The sequence below is a fragment of the Danio rerio genome, chromosome 12, assembly GCF_052040795.2.
Source record: "Danio rerio strain M-AB ecotype USA chromosome 12, GRCz13ab, whole genome shotgun sequence".
Taxonomy (NCBI): domain Eukaryota; kingdom Metazoa; phylum Chordata; class Actinopteri; order Cypriniformes; family Danionidae; genus Danio; species Danio rerio.
The window spans coordinates 25,607,628-25,624,660 of record NC_141032.1 but is presented as its reverse complement, the minus strand read 5'-3'; the positions used below and the strand labels follow the sequence as shown (position 1 = coordinate 25,624,660).

At 36.7% G+C, this 17,033-nt stretch overlaps 1 protein-coding gene across 12 annotated transcripts in view; it reads left to right on the top strand.

Moving 5' to 3' along the window:
- Positions 1-463: 463 nt before the first annotated feature.
- mpp7a (MAGUK p55 scaffold protein 7a) overlaps positions 464-17,033 on the top strand; it is a 192,619-nt gene continuing 176,049 nt past the window's right edge. For all 12 annotated transcript variants that reach the window (XR_015503259.2, XR_015503264.2, XR_015503265.2 and 9 more), the window contains exon 1: positions 464-687. The gene's annotated coding sequence lies outside the window, so the exon portion shown is untranslated. The remainder of the gene's footprint in view (positions 688-17,033) is intronic.

The window sequence follows — 17,033 nt, the reverse complement described above, 5'->3', positions numbered from 1 at the left end:
GAAGCATTGTCTTGAAACTTGTCAAACCAGTCTGCGTTCACGATTTCCTCACTGAAGAAAACCACTGACTGAAGCAAGGAAGGACTAGCGTGTCGAGACGGATCATTTCAAGTTATAAGAGATACATAGATAGGGTTTAATATTAAAAAATTATAGAATAATAAATACACAAACTGACAGTCGTGCTCTGGAACAGGAAAGACAGGTGTATTGTCGTCTGAACTCTCATTCCAGGAAATGAGTCTTAGCAAATGAGGCATCCAAAACAACACTGAAAGGTGTCGTTATGAGTTATTAACGTATGTACACTCTCCATGTAGAGCTCTTATAATAAAGCATAATTTTGTATAGAATAAGGGCAGGTGTGGCATATGATTGATTATGTAATCGCCAATCGGATTTCAGGATTACACTTCAGTCCCGCCCTATTTCTGTTAACTGTCCAATCAACAATAAGATTACTTCCGCCCGCCTGCCTCGTTGAACGCAGATTGTACAAGGCGTTTTGTCTGGAAAGAAAAACACTTTAAACGCGAACACCAATTCAAAGTCTGGGATTTATTACTTTACATTCGTTATTTTTGGCTTTTGAAAGCAAAGTCGAGGCAACTTTTTTAAAGGGAGTGACTATACAAGAAGCTCAAGACGTCTTGACTGGACTTCCTAAACACAATACACACAGCCCGAGTGAGTAATAGCAACTTATTTATTTTCAGGGGCCACGAGCTAAATGTTTACGGCGTTGTTTATACATAAACATGACCACCAGTCGTACAGGTGTAGACTTTGAGGGGAGTGTCAAACTAAGTTTTTTTCAAAGCTCGACTATTGACTTATTTCGTTGTTTTTGTGTGTCCTGTTTTGCTCGAGGCAACGGGTGCACTTGACAGCGCGAGGTCTCTTTGTCAAATGCACCCGACTGCTCAGCTAAACTAGACGAACAAAATCAAATTACTCCAAGTCCCACTATCCTGGAAGCATTGAGGGGATCTGCGTTATTTCAGCAGAAAGTGTTGACGCGGAGCTTGACACTGACATCACCGGCTGGGTTCTCCCTGAGCAACAGGCACACTAATTATTACTCATCGTGAATGCTCGACTGGTTTGACTTAAAACGCTATTTCAGATCTAATAATACTAAAGTTAAAGTTATATTTGTCAGATTAAACTTTTGAGAGGTTATTTAACTTGGGCTGTTGCTTTTTAGTTGACGTGACATGGCAAAGCAATGTCCTGTTCATCACAGTATTTGCCAGAAATTCTGCAGTTTTTGTGCTTTTGTTATGAATTCATTATTTGAATCATATTTAATCACTTTTTATTTTTTGTGTAATAAATTGTTATAAATTACCTTGCAAAAAGCCTTTAATTATTATAAGCTATTTTCATTTATTCATTCACATAAACACAAGTTCATTCATTCATTCATTCATTCATTCATTCATTCATTCATTCATTCATTCATTCATTTATTCATTCATTCATTCATTATCATTTTGGCTTACTCCTTTTATTAATCATGGGTTGCCACAGCAGTATTAACTGCCACCTTATCCAGCATATGTTTTACTTAGCGAATGCCTTTCCAGCCGCAACCCAACACTGGGAAACAGGGGCGTAAGTGATTTTTTTTTTTTTTAAAGTGGGGGGACAGCTGTAGGAGATCCAAAAGTTTACATTCATATAATTATTAGTCACCTGTTTCTAAGTGGTCTGTCTCTAAAAGTGAGGGGGATGTATCCCCGCCCCCCGGTTGCTACGCCATTGCTAGGAAGTGCCCATACACTCTTACATACACACTTATACATTATGACCAATTTAGTTTATTCAATTCCCTTATAGCACATGTCTTTGGACTGTGGGGGAAATCGGAGCACCCGTAGGAAACCCACACGAGCACTGGGAGAACATGCAAACTCCACACAGAAATGCCAACTGACCCAGCCAGGGCTTGAACCAGCAACCTTTTTGCTGTGAGGCGATTGTGTTACCCACTGTACCACCGAGATGCCCTAAACACAAGTTGTTGTTGACGATGATAATATTAATATTATTATTATTAATAATAATAATAATAATAATAATATGTACACAACAAACTTTCTGGTAATTTTATGTTTCTCTGACCTTAAAACACAATTTAGTGTAAAATTAAAGATGCCAATAAAATATCTATAAAAATCCATTTAGAGAATTCTGTATTATTCATGCATACAGTACATTGTGCCCTATTTTTGTGTGTATTATTATAATTTCTGTACTAGGGTAGGGCCATTAATCGAAAAGTAATTGAATTCGACATTCAGAACCTATAATTGATCTACTTTTTTTGATTAGTTTCCCTACCATAACTTTCAAAAACATTAAAAATAATTATTTTTGTTACCAAAAGTACAAGTTATTTATTTTCACGTTTTCATAAGAAAAAAAGTGACTGTTCATTTTAAGAAGTGTGTGTGTGTGTGTGTATGTGTGTGTGTGTGTGTATGTGTATGTGTGTATGTGTGTGTGTGTGTGTGTGTGTGTGTGTGTGTGTGTATGTGTGTGTGTGTGTATGTGTATGTGTGTGTATGTGTATGTGTGTGTGTGTGTGTGTGTGTGTGTGTGTGTGTGTGTGTGTGTATGTGTGTGTGTTTCAGCTGTTCAACGTTGATGTTCAATAAATAGTCATAGATAGTGTGTGTTTTTAATTATTTTAAAATCACGTAATGCAACCTTTAATCAGAAATCTCTTGTTGTATGTGAGCATATTTATTACTGTATAACACCTTTCAGTGAACTATGATGGGCAAAAAAAAAAAATCGTTCATTAATCGTAATCTAGTTAAAATTAATCGAGATTTAGATTTTTAGCCAAATCGCCCAGCCCCTTTCCATACCATTAAAGACACTTAAAAAACAAATAATATTAAAGGATGACATCAGTTAGATGATTTACAATTCCAACAGAGAAATCAAAATACATTTGCTTTGCATTTTCTAGGTGTGTTTTCATAACTTCGCCTTGAGCCTTTGGTCCGTTTAGCCCTCTGGGATATTCTTAACAACAGCCCATTATAAAAGCAGAAATAGCAGTGTAATATTTCATTCTACGCCCCAACCAGTTGTATCGTAGTGAAATGATAAAGAATTCAAAGCACGAAAGGACTGCAAACGCATTCTAACCTTTGTCCAAATGGGTACTGAGAGTTTTCTCAGCCCTGCTGCCCTGTGGGAAACGCTGGAGACAGTGGTTTGTTTGAGACTGGCTATCTGCTGTGTCAGATATCGCAGCTCAGAAGTGCCCTGTCTGCACTCTCTCTGACTCCACTCTTCTTGACCTCTTTACACGCAGTCACTCTCGCTCCTCGTCTCGCAGTGTCAGTTGACAGGCCGACGTTACGATCCATGTCCTGATCGTTCGCTCATTTGATGGCTGTAACCTTTTAGAGCTCAAGTAATTAAACACAAGAGAGAAAGGAAAATGTGTGACTTTAACTACAGTTCTCAGAGGTCATTTGGCATAACCGTGTGGTGAGACTAGAATGCAGAGAATTCCCTGCATCCCTTTGAATTCCAGGTCTAATGTGTACTGACAGCAGGGACTGTTTTCTTTTGGAGGATCGACAGGATTAGTGAAATATGAAAGGCTGAACATAACCGGTTGGAGTATTTGGGAAAGATATAATCAGTGGGTTAAGCTGAGGTGATGTGCAGATTGTGCACCTGCTTTGGAGCCTGAAATGACAATCTTGTAGACACGTTATCTGGTTTAACCATAATTGTCAAACTGTGATCACATGGCTTTTAATATAATCATTCACTTTGGGAGGGTTTACACTTGTAGCTTGATGCTTTTTTTCTAATTAGATGGCATTTATTGGCATGCTAAATGCCCTAGAAGATGCAGCACAACAGGCATCAGGAGGTGGTTTGAGACCAGATGCGAAAGGGTAAATGTATTTGTCTCTTCAGGCTTTATTATGCATACAGTAAATGTTACTGCTCAGAGTTATGTTATATGCCGAACTTTACAAACATGTTTGTATTGCATTTGATGGTCAAAATACATTCTAGATGGTTTCCACAGCTCATGGACTTTCTGGAAAATGTTCTTCCAAGTCATAAAATGTCGTGGATTTTTGCATGACGTTCTAAATTGTACTTTCCATTGACGTTTTTGCCTGTTTTTATGGTTTGTTTATTTTTTCTGAGCCATTTTATTCCACTCAAGATTGTCAACCGGAAATCATGAAAACTACATGATAAGAAAATGACAGTTTACAACATCCGGCAGTATAAAGAGTTGTTTTGTTTTGCTAAAAATGAATGAACTCTTGACAAATTGAAGTTATCATGGCCGTGCCACTCTTATATAAAAATAAGGTGGATATGTCATGCAAATTGAGCTTTATTGGGGAAATTAGTTGGTAAAATAATGGAAAAGTCAAAGAAATGGACATTTTACTTAAAGTGGGAACCCTGATTTTAGTAATCATAAAGCATGCAATCCACTAAAATCATAAAACCTCTTTAAATTCAATTTAAAACCCATGTATTGTGAGTGGAATACATAAAAAAGAAGGGTTTTATTTTTCTCTGATTCCATTTTATCCCTCTTGAAACATGGGAAAATAATTGTGTAGTAATTCAGTTAAAACATTGTTATACGCACTTTAAAACATGCTGTGTTATTTCAACCCAAATTGGATTTTACTTTAAGAAGTACCTTCTGCTTTATAGTACTAATGCATTTCTGGCACAATATTTCTGAATACGACACTGCAAGTTTATATGCGTTACATGAGTTGATATAATGATTCTAACATTACAATGCATTCTTACATTCTTGAAATCAATTTCAGACCAGCTCTGAAAATGACCTCAAAGTCAAACATGAGATGCTGAAAGCACCTGTAGCTTCACTCCTTTTACATTTTAATAAATGAAACCTCACTGTTTATTCACGTAGAGAAACATACAGATTTTATATTGAAACTGCCTTGTTGGGGGTTTTATTAATGACACTAGTCCCCTTTTTATCAGAGGTGTAGTGGTCAGTTATACCTACACTTTATCTTCGCTGTTCTTAATGTCTGTAATAAAGACTGTAGTATTTAGTGTATGCCAGAGAGCTGGTCCTGTTTCATTAAAATTCTTCTTGAATATGGGATATCCTTAAGCAGAGTTTGATGTAACATGTGATTCCTCTACTTTAGATGTAGAGCAAACATTGTCAGATTGTAAGATTATCAGCTAACCAAGTCAGTGCAAAATAAAAGATGAGAAGCAGAGATCGCATGTTGGTGCAGTGAATACTGTTGGCAGAAATCTTGGTAGTAGCAAGGTTCATTAGTCTGGTAACTTAACGACTGTGTGTGTTTGTGTGTGTCTGTGTGTGTCTGTGTGTGTCTGTGTGTGTCTGTGTGTGTCTGTGTGTGTCTGTGTGTGTCTGTGTGTGTGTGTGTGTGCGCTCGTGTGCACGTGTGTGTGTAGGGGGTCATCTAAACTGGCATTGGTGAACAGGTGTCTGATGTCTGGGTGTTTGCTGGCCCAGTGTGTGGCTCAACGTTACTGGCATTCCTAAGCTGTTGTTTCTGTAGTGCTGAGGTCAAATCTCAAGAAAGAGAGGTCTTGTATTGTGATGTGAGAATTTTTGAGCTGCAGCAGATCTTCAATTATGAATATCACAGATGATGTTTTAAAAGAATATGGTTCAAACACAAATGTGTTTTCAAGCATAAAAAATTGTTTTACATTTTTACTTTTTTCCTCTTTATAAAAAGTAAAAAAAAAATTCTGAGCACAAAATGATGACTATCCCCCATTAAAAATAGCATTAAATGTCATAATAATTAGTATGCCAAAACTAATGTCCGGTCTTATAGAACAATAAAGTGTAGCCTACTAATCAAATGTCAGTTTAAGTCCTTATGCTTTGCCGCTGTCCTTTAAACTCCTCAAGAAATCAAAACTAACCATATGATTATGTTTGCCCTCTTAATTTTTAATTGAAATCTGAATATGAACTTCCTGTTTATTTTTAGTTTTATTCTCAGATTACGTTATTTATTATTATTTTTTTTTTGCCTAACTTAACCACGCTGGTTCAACTGTCAGTTTTGACAACAAACAGAAATGGTGAGCAGAAGGAGTCTGTTAGGTTGTAATACCTCTTCTAAACCCTTCTCCCGATCTTTCTGAATGAAATGCCTACTTTACTACATCTAATTAGCCCACAGTAAAAAAAACAAGCCACGCACACTGTTTGCTCAATTAGAGTTTCTCTAGGAACTGTCACATTAAGAAAGCTTCATTGGGACTCTAAACCACTATTTTCTCCCCAATTGTCAGAAAGTGGTTTTATATAATAAATGAGGTTTATCATTTATAATTTAAAAAAGATCACTTATCTATCATGTTATATTTTTAACAGTTACACTGAATGATGAAACGTACAGTATGTCACCACTGTTGTGACATTTTAGTTTTAAGTACGTATCTTTAAGTACCTTTCTTTATCTTTAAGTACGTAACGTATCTTACGTATCTTTATTATCTTTAAGTACGTAAAATATGTTTTTGTAGATTTGATTTGATGGTCTTTTACCTGTTTATTAATCATTAGTTGGGATGCAACAATTATAGATTTTGGTTGTACTATCATATTCTGAGGAATTATCATGGTTTCACAGTTATCACGAATATTAGGCATTCATTAATTTCAAAACACTACTAGTTTAGAAAAATCACATAAAAACTCCTTGTATTTAAGTGGTATTTGCTCAGTGACTAAATAATACAGCACAAAATAATAATAAAAAACAAACAATAGTCCATTTCTCTTTGGACCTAAAATAAGTAAAAACCTTTTTGGCATTTAAACAATAAATTTAAAATGAAAATAAATAACAGAACAATGAATAAAAATAAATAAAATAACATTTGTCTAATGTAAATTTAAGCATCATATTAGCCAAGTATTTCCTTTTTAAAGAGAACAAATGTAGTTAAAGGCTGCTGAACATCTTACTTAAAAGCATTTTTGACTATATTATGAACTTGTTCGGTGTTTTCATTTGTATTTTTCTCTCTTTGAAGTAGAAATGTGTATATTCCATACAAAGTATGAAGCTGAACGGTCCGGTCTTGTCATGTGACTCGCTGTGCTCTCACACCATTCTTTCAACTAGATGCGCCTGGAAAGTGTGAGCCTGTTGCACCTCGTGCATGTCACTCCTAAGTTGCACGCAATAAAGAAATGACGAATGACTGCACACAAAAGACACGGCGTGTGAGCGGCCCTTAGTTATTAGCCTCAGTTACTCCAGTGTGCATGGGTGTTAGCCTTGGTGTACAAGCTTGGAACCTTAAACCAGCGCCCAGTTGGTGTAACTTTGTTTAGGTGCAGCAGTTTTGTTCCGTGCAGAAACACGGTGTTAAGATGCCTTTACAATTAATTAACCCTGACGAGTTGAAGCATGGTAAATAGTGAATCGTTTAATCGCATACATCGCTATTCATCAGGTAAGTTCAGATTAACTTTTTATGGCTTACAGAATAATAATAGGGTTTAGGAAAAATAATAGGGTTTAGGAAAATAATAAAATTATTTGTTTATAATACATAATATTATTAGGGATGCACCGAAATGAAAATCTTGGCCGAAGCCGAAGCCGAATAATAATGAATTGCTTGGCCGAAGGCCGAAGGCCGAATACCGAACGCGGTGTTTTGCATTTTTTTTTTCCTTTTAGTTTGCCTATTTTTTCACCATTACAATAATTAAATAGTAAAAATTAGCTTTTTACTATTTTGTGTTGCTTTTCAGAGAAATAAATCAAATAACAAAAATACTATTTCAAAAATATTTATTTAACACTGAACATTTTTTAACATTCCAGCAGATAATATACAAACAAAGCACAATATAACTTAAAATAAATAAATTAGTGAAATAAAAAAATATTTTTATTTGGCCATCTTTGAAGCCCCACTTCTTGAATAGCTGCTGAAAGAATGTAACTGTATGTCTACAACAACAAACGTGCATTAAATAGTGCAAAAAATGTGGATGACAACAAATGAATAACTGTCCTAGACATACAGTAAGCCTACTTAGCCTACTTCTTCAGAAAAAGTGGCAGGTTCTTCTTTATGAAAAGTAGTTTCTCTGCTGTCTCACATGAAAGTCGGTTCCTCTTCTCATCGATGACATGAGATGCAGCACTAAACAGTCTCTCGCTGTCGGTGCGCGGCTCATCTGTAGTACGAGCCCGTTTACTCTCGGCGCTGTTTTCATCTCCTGCGCTGTGCACCACCTGACCGTCTCCAACACTTATCGGCTTTCCCAAGTCCAACTCGGCCTGGATCATTTCTCGTGTGCGCAGCTTTTTCACCATATCCAAGTAATGATCTTTATATCGTGGATCAAGCTCAGTCGCGATGCATTTCATAGGTTCTGAGTCCGCCTGACTAAATCGTGCGCTGACAGCTTCTAAGAGCGCACTTTAAGACACATAATTCCTGTGCCTAGAGTTTTCTAGTCTCATTCTCTAGATTTGTGTTTTAGTAAAGGAAGTTTTAACTGTAAGCAGTGCGTTGACCTTGGTTCCCCATCATTAACTGGTAGTGAAGTGAGCTTTTCAGCTTTTTTAAAGAATGTGGTGTGAAGGTCATACCCAGCACAGTGCTGTAAGCAGTAATACATTTGTCATCATTATATCTTGCAGTGTGTCAAAGCTCTGGTGTTCATTTCAAAGAGTGCTGCTGCTGCTTTTAGACGATACAGCATCTGAATCAGTGCTTCAGTTCTGCTGACACTTGCATTATTCCACAGATCTGCTGTGTATTTCCCATCTGGCCAGCTCATGTCTGTGTTACTCATTGTACATTAATACTTACAGGACAGAAATTGCTGTGCAGCCATTGTTGTTTAACAGTCATTTCAGATCGCCAACAGTCATCGATGTATGACCTTAGTGTACATACAGAATCATCTCTTATGAGGTCATTGCTTGAACTTAACTTGATATATGTTCTGCAGACCAGTCATGTCTCTGCCTCTTCAGCACTTCCTGTGAAAGCTGAGTCTGGGGTGGTTGTAAAGAAGGTACTTTTTGAGACATGAAAGAGGCTGATCCAGCTCATAACCCATAAGCTCCTGAAAAGGAAAGCAGTTGAAGCCTCTTATAATACATTAGTCTACTCAAGTTCAGTACTTCATTCACCTGGAAGTTGAAGCTTGTGAAGAGTCTGTTAGTACGCTTGTGAAGATGTTGCGTGTGGTTGTATTCCAGTTTGTTTTATTCATGAGAGTTTTCCAATGGACTGCTTCATGCATCCTAACCAACCTCCTCCCTGCTCAGTACTGCTTTCAATAATTTAGTCATACCCTGATGAAGAAGGGGAACAAGACTAAAATAACCCACTGTGTTACTATGTAAACTGACGTTTGTGTTTTTGACAAGACCTAAATAGGACCAAAAGAGATAGTTCTCCCCATAAACAAAGAATTTAAACCTAAAGAAACTTCTTTACTATCTTCTTTCTTCTCAGCATTCTGAATGTAACTGCTCAGACTCTATAGATTTAATGACAACAGTTATGTTTAATATTACATTGAGTTTTTTTCTTTTTCTAAATGGAAAGCTATCTGTGAAGGACGGGTGTAATTCCCTCCAAAACGCATTCAAGGCTTGTATCAATCAGATGGCTCAGACCACTTCAGATCATCTAGTCTCATTCCAGATTAAACTGGGTGTAAATGCCTCTGGTTATTGAAACCACACATGTAAGTAAACATGTGAGATTGTGTTATGGGCTATATTACATGGTCATAACAGCTCAAATTCAGAATGCAACGCAAGGCCACAGATGACATACTGTAGGTATGTGTGTGGGAGAATGTTTGTAACTAAACTCTACAGGCTTGTGACACCCTGAAGTGAAACATGTGAGGTACAGGGTTAAAAGTTAATAGGAGATTGAGGCAAAGATGCCACCAACAGTAAATGGAAATAAAATAAAAAGTGTTTAAAGTGAGAGTTCGGCCAAATATGAAAATCCTGCCATTTACTCACTATTTACTCGTTTCAAATTGCGATGACTTTCTGTTGAACACAAATTATATTTTGAAGACTTCTACAATCCTGTAACAATTGACTTCTATTGAAAGAAAAACAAATACAGTGAGTCCTCGTTATTCACGCAAGTTACTTTCTAAAAAATAACCCACAATAGTCCGCTTTATTTTTTTTACAATTAGATGTTTTAAGGCTGTAAAACCCCTCACTACACGCTTTATACACTTTTCTTAGACCGCCATAACATTTTCACACTTTTCTCTCTTGTTTAAACACTCTCAAAGTTCAAACTTCATAGAAAAATAATGCAATCTGTACTGTGCAGAAGACACTGCATAAAGGAAATTGATCGACAATAATCTATAGCCAGTCAAGATGCAAAAAACAATGAACTTATCAGGATGCAAAACGCAATGTCCTGAAGAACAGTATGTCAAATTGCATGAAGAAAATCCGGGAAACTTCGAGGCCGCGATAAGTGAACCGCATTACAGCAAGGGACCACTGTACTATGAAAGTCAATGATTGCAGGTTTTCAGCTCTTATCAGAATATCTTATTTAATTTTCAGTGGAAAAAAAAGGCCCTGAATAATTTTTTTGTGTGATTTTTAAATGGTAAATTTTCATTTTTGGGTGATCTATTCCTTTAAGCTCTATAAAGTTGACATCTTAAGTTTCGCGCTGTTTATACAGCTTCTACAGTGTAAAAATATCTGTTAATTAACAGTTTCCATATTTTTGATTCTCAAGTGTTTATGTATGGTTTTCAATTGCATTATGGGAGTTTTGACTCTGTTCAGTCGATTTTTGATGTTGAAAATTAGACACTGCAGATTACAGTTTTTCTCAAATGCTAAAATACAAAAGCCAATCCTCTAAACTAAATGACCAGTTGTCTAAACACATTTATACAACAGTTCTGTCTGGTTCTCGAATCTGATTGGCTGATAGCTGTGATATATTTAAGTAATATCAGCATCGGTACAGCCTCTTAACCCTTTGTGTATTACTCAGCCCACATACATATGGCTGTATATCGGCACTGGTGGGGACACTTAGGCACTCGGTCTGCATCCTCGTGCCAACGCATGCCTCCCACCAGTGCCGTTATATAGCCATATCGCACTGCTACTCGTGCAATATGGCTCATTTACTAAATCTAGACACCATTTTCCAATATCATTTCACATGAAGACTCAATTCACAAAGCACAATCCTCCGTTCTCATAAATCTAAAAACATTTTTCCCTGCTAAAACACAAGTTGCAAAAGAACTCTGTTCATATTCTCAAATGAAAGCTCATGTCATGCAAATTGCTTGCCACAGTCAGCAATATTTGAACACAATGAACACACCTGGTATCATTCATTACACACAGTGCCACAAAATTGAAGACACTTGTTGCTAATGCTGTGACCACATGTATAAAAGCAAGTTTAGAGTGAGCAAGACAACCTAGCACCATCATTACGGACGAGATGCGAGTAACAGCCATTGACCATGTCAATATTACTCTTTGTGCGGCTATGCGTTCGGAGGGGCTTGTCCACCAGCATGCTGGATCTTGGATCTTCCAACACTCAACGTCTCCTCAGCTTCCTAGAGGAGCTAAGAGACATCCTCCTGGACCGCCAACAACACCATCCTGGGCCCGCACATAACATTTATGTGATAATTTGGGACAGTGTCCGCATCTACAGAACAAACCAAACCAGAGAGTGGTTCACCACCAACAGTAACCACTTTTTAAATGTCTGTCTGCCACCCTACTCCCTTTCCTAAACCCTATAAAAGAGTTCTTATCATTGTGGAGACGGAAGGTTTATGACAGACAAACATACACTACAGAGAACCTCCTAAGGGCAATGGAGCTGGCTTGTGATGACATCCCAGTGAAGGCCTTCCAAGGATGGATACGCCATTCCGGGCATTTTTCCCACGGTGCCTGGCAGAGACAATATAGTGGATGAGGTGATGTGGTCCGATGCAGCTCAGCAACATGATGGTGCATAGTGATTGTGGTGTGTGTGTGTGTGGTGTGTGAATAAAGTAAATAAAAAACACTTTACACCCTGATCATGTTTTTAAGAGTACTGTTGTGTGCAATAGATTCTGTTTTTGCATTGAGTTGTGTTACAGTAGTGCATGCAGTGTTTTCTATAGATTTGTACTCTTCATATGAAACTCGCAAATCTAAATGCCTAATCCTCTGCAGAGATCTAAGAAGATCAGTTACTGTAAAGTTTATAAAAATACATTGGCAGTTATGAAACAAAGAACCTCACAAATTGAGCATTGTGTTTTCAATTGTTTTGCTATAGTCTATTAGGATGTGTATAGTGTTTACATTTTTGAAAGCTTCGAGCTGCTCTTTTGGTGTGAAAGTTTGAGTTTTGAAGTGAGAAGGTGTGGTTGTGTTTATGTAGCTTTAGAAAAGGATGTTTTGTTTAGACATTGGGGATGAATGATTTGTGAATCATTTGTGAAATGTGTTTTAGCATTTGAGAAAAACTGTAACAAAGTGACTTATTGGTATTGTAGTAGCTTGAGACAAGACATTAGGAAATAATATAGAGAGAATTGTGTCTGTTAAATAACAGAAGGTACTGGCAGTTTATTATCAGGTTTTTGTACTGTAATTTACAAAACAAGCACAGACAATATATCAAAAATGTCAAAAAAAGAAGTCACTTTTCAAACTTTTGAGCATCAAAAGCTTTTGGAGGAAAGATCCTGTAACAGAGCTGGGCGATATGGAAAAAATGCAATGGGCAATATTAGTTGGTAATGCTTCCAGATTTAAAAGAGTTTCCCACAAAAATGGAAGATTCCATTAAATAGCATAACCTAGGGCTGTGCAATTAATCTAAAACCAATTGCAATTGTGATTTAAAATGTTGCGGTTCGCAAATCGCAGGAGGCTGCAATTTATATTATTTAATTTCCCCCACCCAAACCAAATGCATGACTGTCATCTGTGAGCGACAGTCTTATCAGCCAATTGAGTGAGCACACTTTCGATCGGCTAATAGTGCAACAAAACTATGCTGAATGCACACAATAAAAAAACAAACAAACAGGAAAGCGCAGACGAGTGGGATGATTGTGTTTGCTGCTTCAAAAGCATTATTAGATGAATTATTATCAGAATTGTTTCCAGCACAAGAAAATTCAACAACCAGCACTTGAAAAGGCACCACAGGCGACTATATGAGGAGTGTGATTTGAGCTGAAGCTTAACTAAAATGAAATGGCAAATCAAACCGAAATCGCAGTATCTGTCAAAAAAAAATTGCAATTATATATTTTCCTTAAATTGCACAGCCAAAGCATAACCTGTTTTTGATAGCCGATGATTTTCGACGGCCGAAAATTTGGTGCATGTCTAATATCGACATACTTTTAGATTCCCATTGTTGTATATTTGGCTCCTAGATCAACAGCACAAAAATCATTGTTATTGACAAATTTTATCACGATTCAATATAATATTGTTATCTGCCCAGCTCTCTCCTGAAATGCAATTCCAAACCATTAATAAGTGAAAAAAAACATGAATCACAAAATACAGAAAAGTGCCATTTACTGATATTTTTGTGGCAGAATAGCCTTGTAAAAATGGTAACTTTTTAAGGTGTAAAGGAATTTAAATTTATAGACCAAAAAATTCAACATGCATCGATTAAAACCAAATCTATCATCTATTGGCGTGGTTGCCAACTTGCTAATATAGTAGTTGTTGGCTCTTGGAATGAATGGGCCTTTAGTTCTGCACAACTAAAGTTCTGCCGGCCGGCTTTGCATTCCGTTCGCAATACTGTCCCTCAATTCTTAGCAACATTTCATGTGGTGCATTATTCTCCTCATCCATGTCTGTGGTCCGCTGGTTCTTTTCATGATCTGAGTCTTTAGACATGCTGTCAGTGTGTGTGCGCTTTAGGTCTTTTGTGTGTGTGGCTGTATGGAAGTTTATGCAATTAGTGTGTGCCTTTCTGTCTGCCAGTTAGTAATCCTCTCGTTATAAGCAGCTGTCTGAAGTGGTTTTGGCTGTGGCCTCAGCTCTTTAAGGTCTCACTCAAAACACCGGGCCTCACTCCAGACCCCCCACACTAAACCCCAGGTTGGAGTTCAACAGTAGCCAAACCCTCAGGCCAAACACACCACTACAGACCCCTCGGTCCACTGCTGCCAGATTTCTTGCTGTTTTCCACTTGATGCCTAGAATGTGTTTGTTTTTGAAATATTGAGCAAGGAATCTGCTGGAGGAAGTGAGGGATTGAGGTTGTGTGTTACAGGATTATTAAGCTTTGTTAGGTTGGCCTTGGCATTCAGTGTCAATTATGTGGACATACCATGGCATGCTTATCATGCAGCTTGTAATAGTGATTCAGCTAGGGATGCTCTGATCAGGATTTTTGCAGCCGATACGGAGTTCTGATGCTTTAAGCTTTATAATGCATAAAACGCGACTTCCATCTAAGTATAAAACTTAAGTGGAGATCTCTCCTTACCTAAGAGAATAAATTAAGGATGCTGCATATAATCCCTTAAACAGGTCTCTCATAGCCATTTAGGTGTGACCATGACATGGTCAGAAGCAGCTTTACAGAAAATAATAGATAAAAAAAAAATACAAAAATTGGTAAGAAAATGACTAACATGGCAATTTCGAAAAACTGATGGAATGAATAATTCAACATGTGTCAATAAAGAAAAAGTTAGCAGTGCATATTTGATGCATAAGAAGTTAAAATGCACACCTGTAAATCCTGTAAATTACTGTTTAATAAGTATTTTACAAGAAGTTATATTATTAAATATTCATGTTAAAAATATATATTTTTATGTTTTATTTATGCAATATTTCTAGCCAGGTTTTAGTGAACTTGCAATATTGTCAAAAACAGTTCTTTTAGTTTTTATATGTGAAAAGGGCTAAATACATGCATGGTCATTTAAATATTTTGTTAATTTCAAATAAGGATGCATCGATTATGGATTTTGGTTATACGATTATAGTCTGAGGAATAATGATGACGGTTTCACACTCACAGTTATCACGATTATTATGCGTTCATTAATTTCAAAACACTTCTAGTTTAGAAAATCACATGAAAACTCCTTATTTAAAAGTAATATTTTTTTTGCTGCGCAGTATCCAATACAGCACAAATTTAAACAAGTAATTTCATACTGAAAAATAAAAGACAGAACAATTAATAAATAGATAAAAATAAGAATAAATTAAAACTATTGTGTTTGTCTTATGTAAAGCTACATATAGCTAAGTATTTCACTTTAAAAGAGAACAAATGTAGTTAAAGGCTACTAAATCTTTTGAACTTTTAGTCAACTATATTACAAAATTGTTTGGTAAGTTTGTATTTATATGTCTTTGGAGTAGAAATGCTTATTCTATACAAAGTATAAACCTGATTGTTCCAGTTTTTGTCGCGTGACTCAAGGTGCACTTGCAGCATTCTTTCAACTGGTGCACCTGGAAAGTTGCGCCGCTCATGCCCCACACGCTCCCAATATTTACAGAAATGTGTTGTTGAGAAGCCTTTACCATTAAATAATCTCGACCAAATTAAACCAGGTTGATAGTGAAAGCAGGTAATCGCTGCATCCCCAATTTAAAACTAATACAACTTCATACACAACTACTTGTAATCCGATCATGAGATCGGCCAAATTAGCGAGTACCTATTGGGTCATTAAATATGATAACCAGCAGATGCCGATCGATGAGAGCATCTCTAGATTCAGCTGGTGATTTTTTTCTTAACATGATTCTCACTTGTGTTCATTATTATATTCATTAATAATGATTGCACAAAATATTATATAAACGCTTCATCCTCCTTTGAGATTTAGCAGAATTAAGGTGCTTTTAGTATTAAATCCACCATTTACCTTACAATAATCTTTCATTTCTAGAGTGAAAAATTTCTGTGTGCAGAATTGGCAGTGGGTTTAAATTTCTTTCACATTTACTGCTTAACAGGAAGCTGCTTGATTATCTTTTTTGTGTGTATGTGTGTGTATGAGCTTTTATTCAGTAGAAGTTTTTTTGTGAATTTTTTGCAGGCAAGTAATTACTCTATGAAATATAGAAATGGCAGTATAATTTCCCCAAATGTCTGTCTTGTTGCATTGCAGCTCTAGCCTGTAGGCATGGGCCTGTATAAGTTTCTGACGGTATGATAACCTTAAATAAAAATATCATGGTTCCACGGTATTGTATTTTACTGTTCTAAAACAAGTTCTTTTTATATTATCTAACAAAAAACAGCACATTTAAAAAAACACAAAACCCTGACGTCAAGGGTGTCAAACTCAATTCCTGGAGGGCCGAGGCCCTGCACGGTTTAGTTCCAACCCTGCTCCAACACACTCACCTGTAGGTTTCAAACAAGCCTGAAGGACTCAATTAGTTTGATCAGGTGTTTTTAATTAGGGTTGGAACTAAACTGTGCAGAGCTGCGGCCCTTTTGGAACTGAGTTTAACACCTGTGCCTTACATATACCTTAGAAATGGTATAATAGAAAATTTTTGCCGTTTTAAAACCTTGACTTTTCCAAACTGCAGTAAATCTTGAAACCGGTTGTCATACCATCCATGCCTAGCCTGTAGTGTTACTGGCTCTAAGGTTTATTTGCTTAATTGGGCAGAATTGGTTTATCTGATTTGATAAGCCAATTTATACATGGGGAAAGTGTCATAACAAAAGACGACAACAATCACAGATGCTTCAAATAAATTCGGAGTAGTTTCCAGAAGGTGTTGAGAGACAAAATGTCTAGTGTGAAGACCACAAATACACCACCGTTGATATTTTCCAGATTCTTTGAGCAACTTATCATCTGGTCTGAACCATTTTCCACCTTCCGTTCCAAAAATATAAAGAAGAGTAATGCTTTATTTATGTGATATTTGAGCTTCCTTCAGGACTGGGAGCACAAA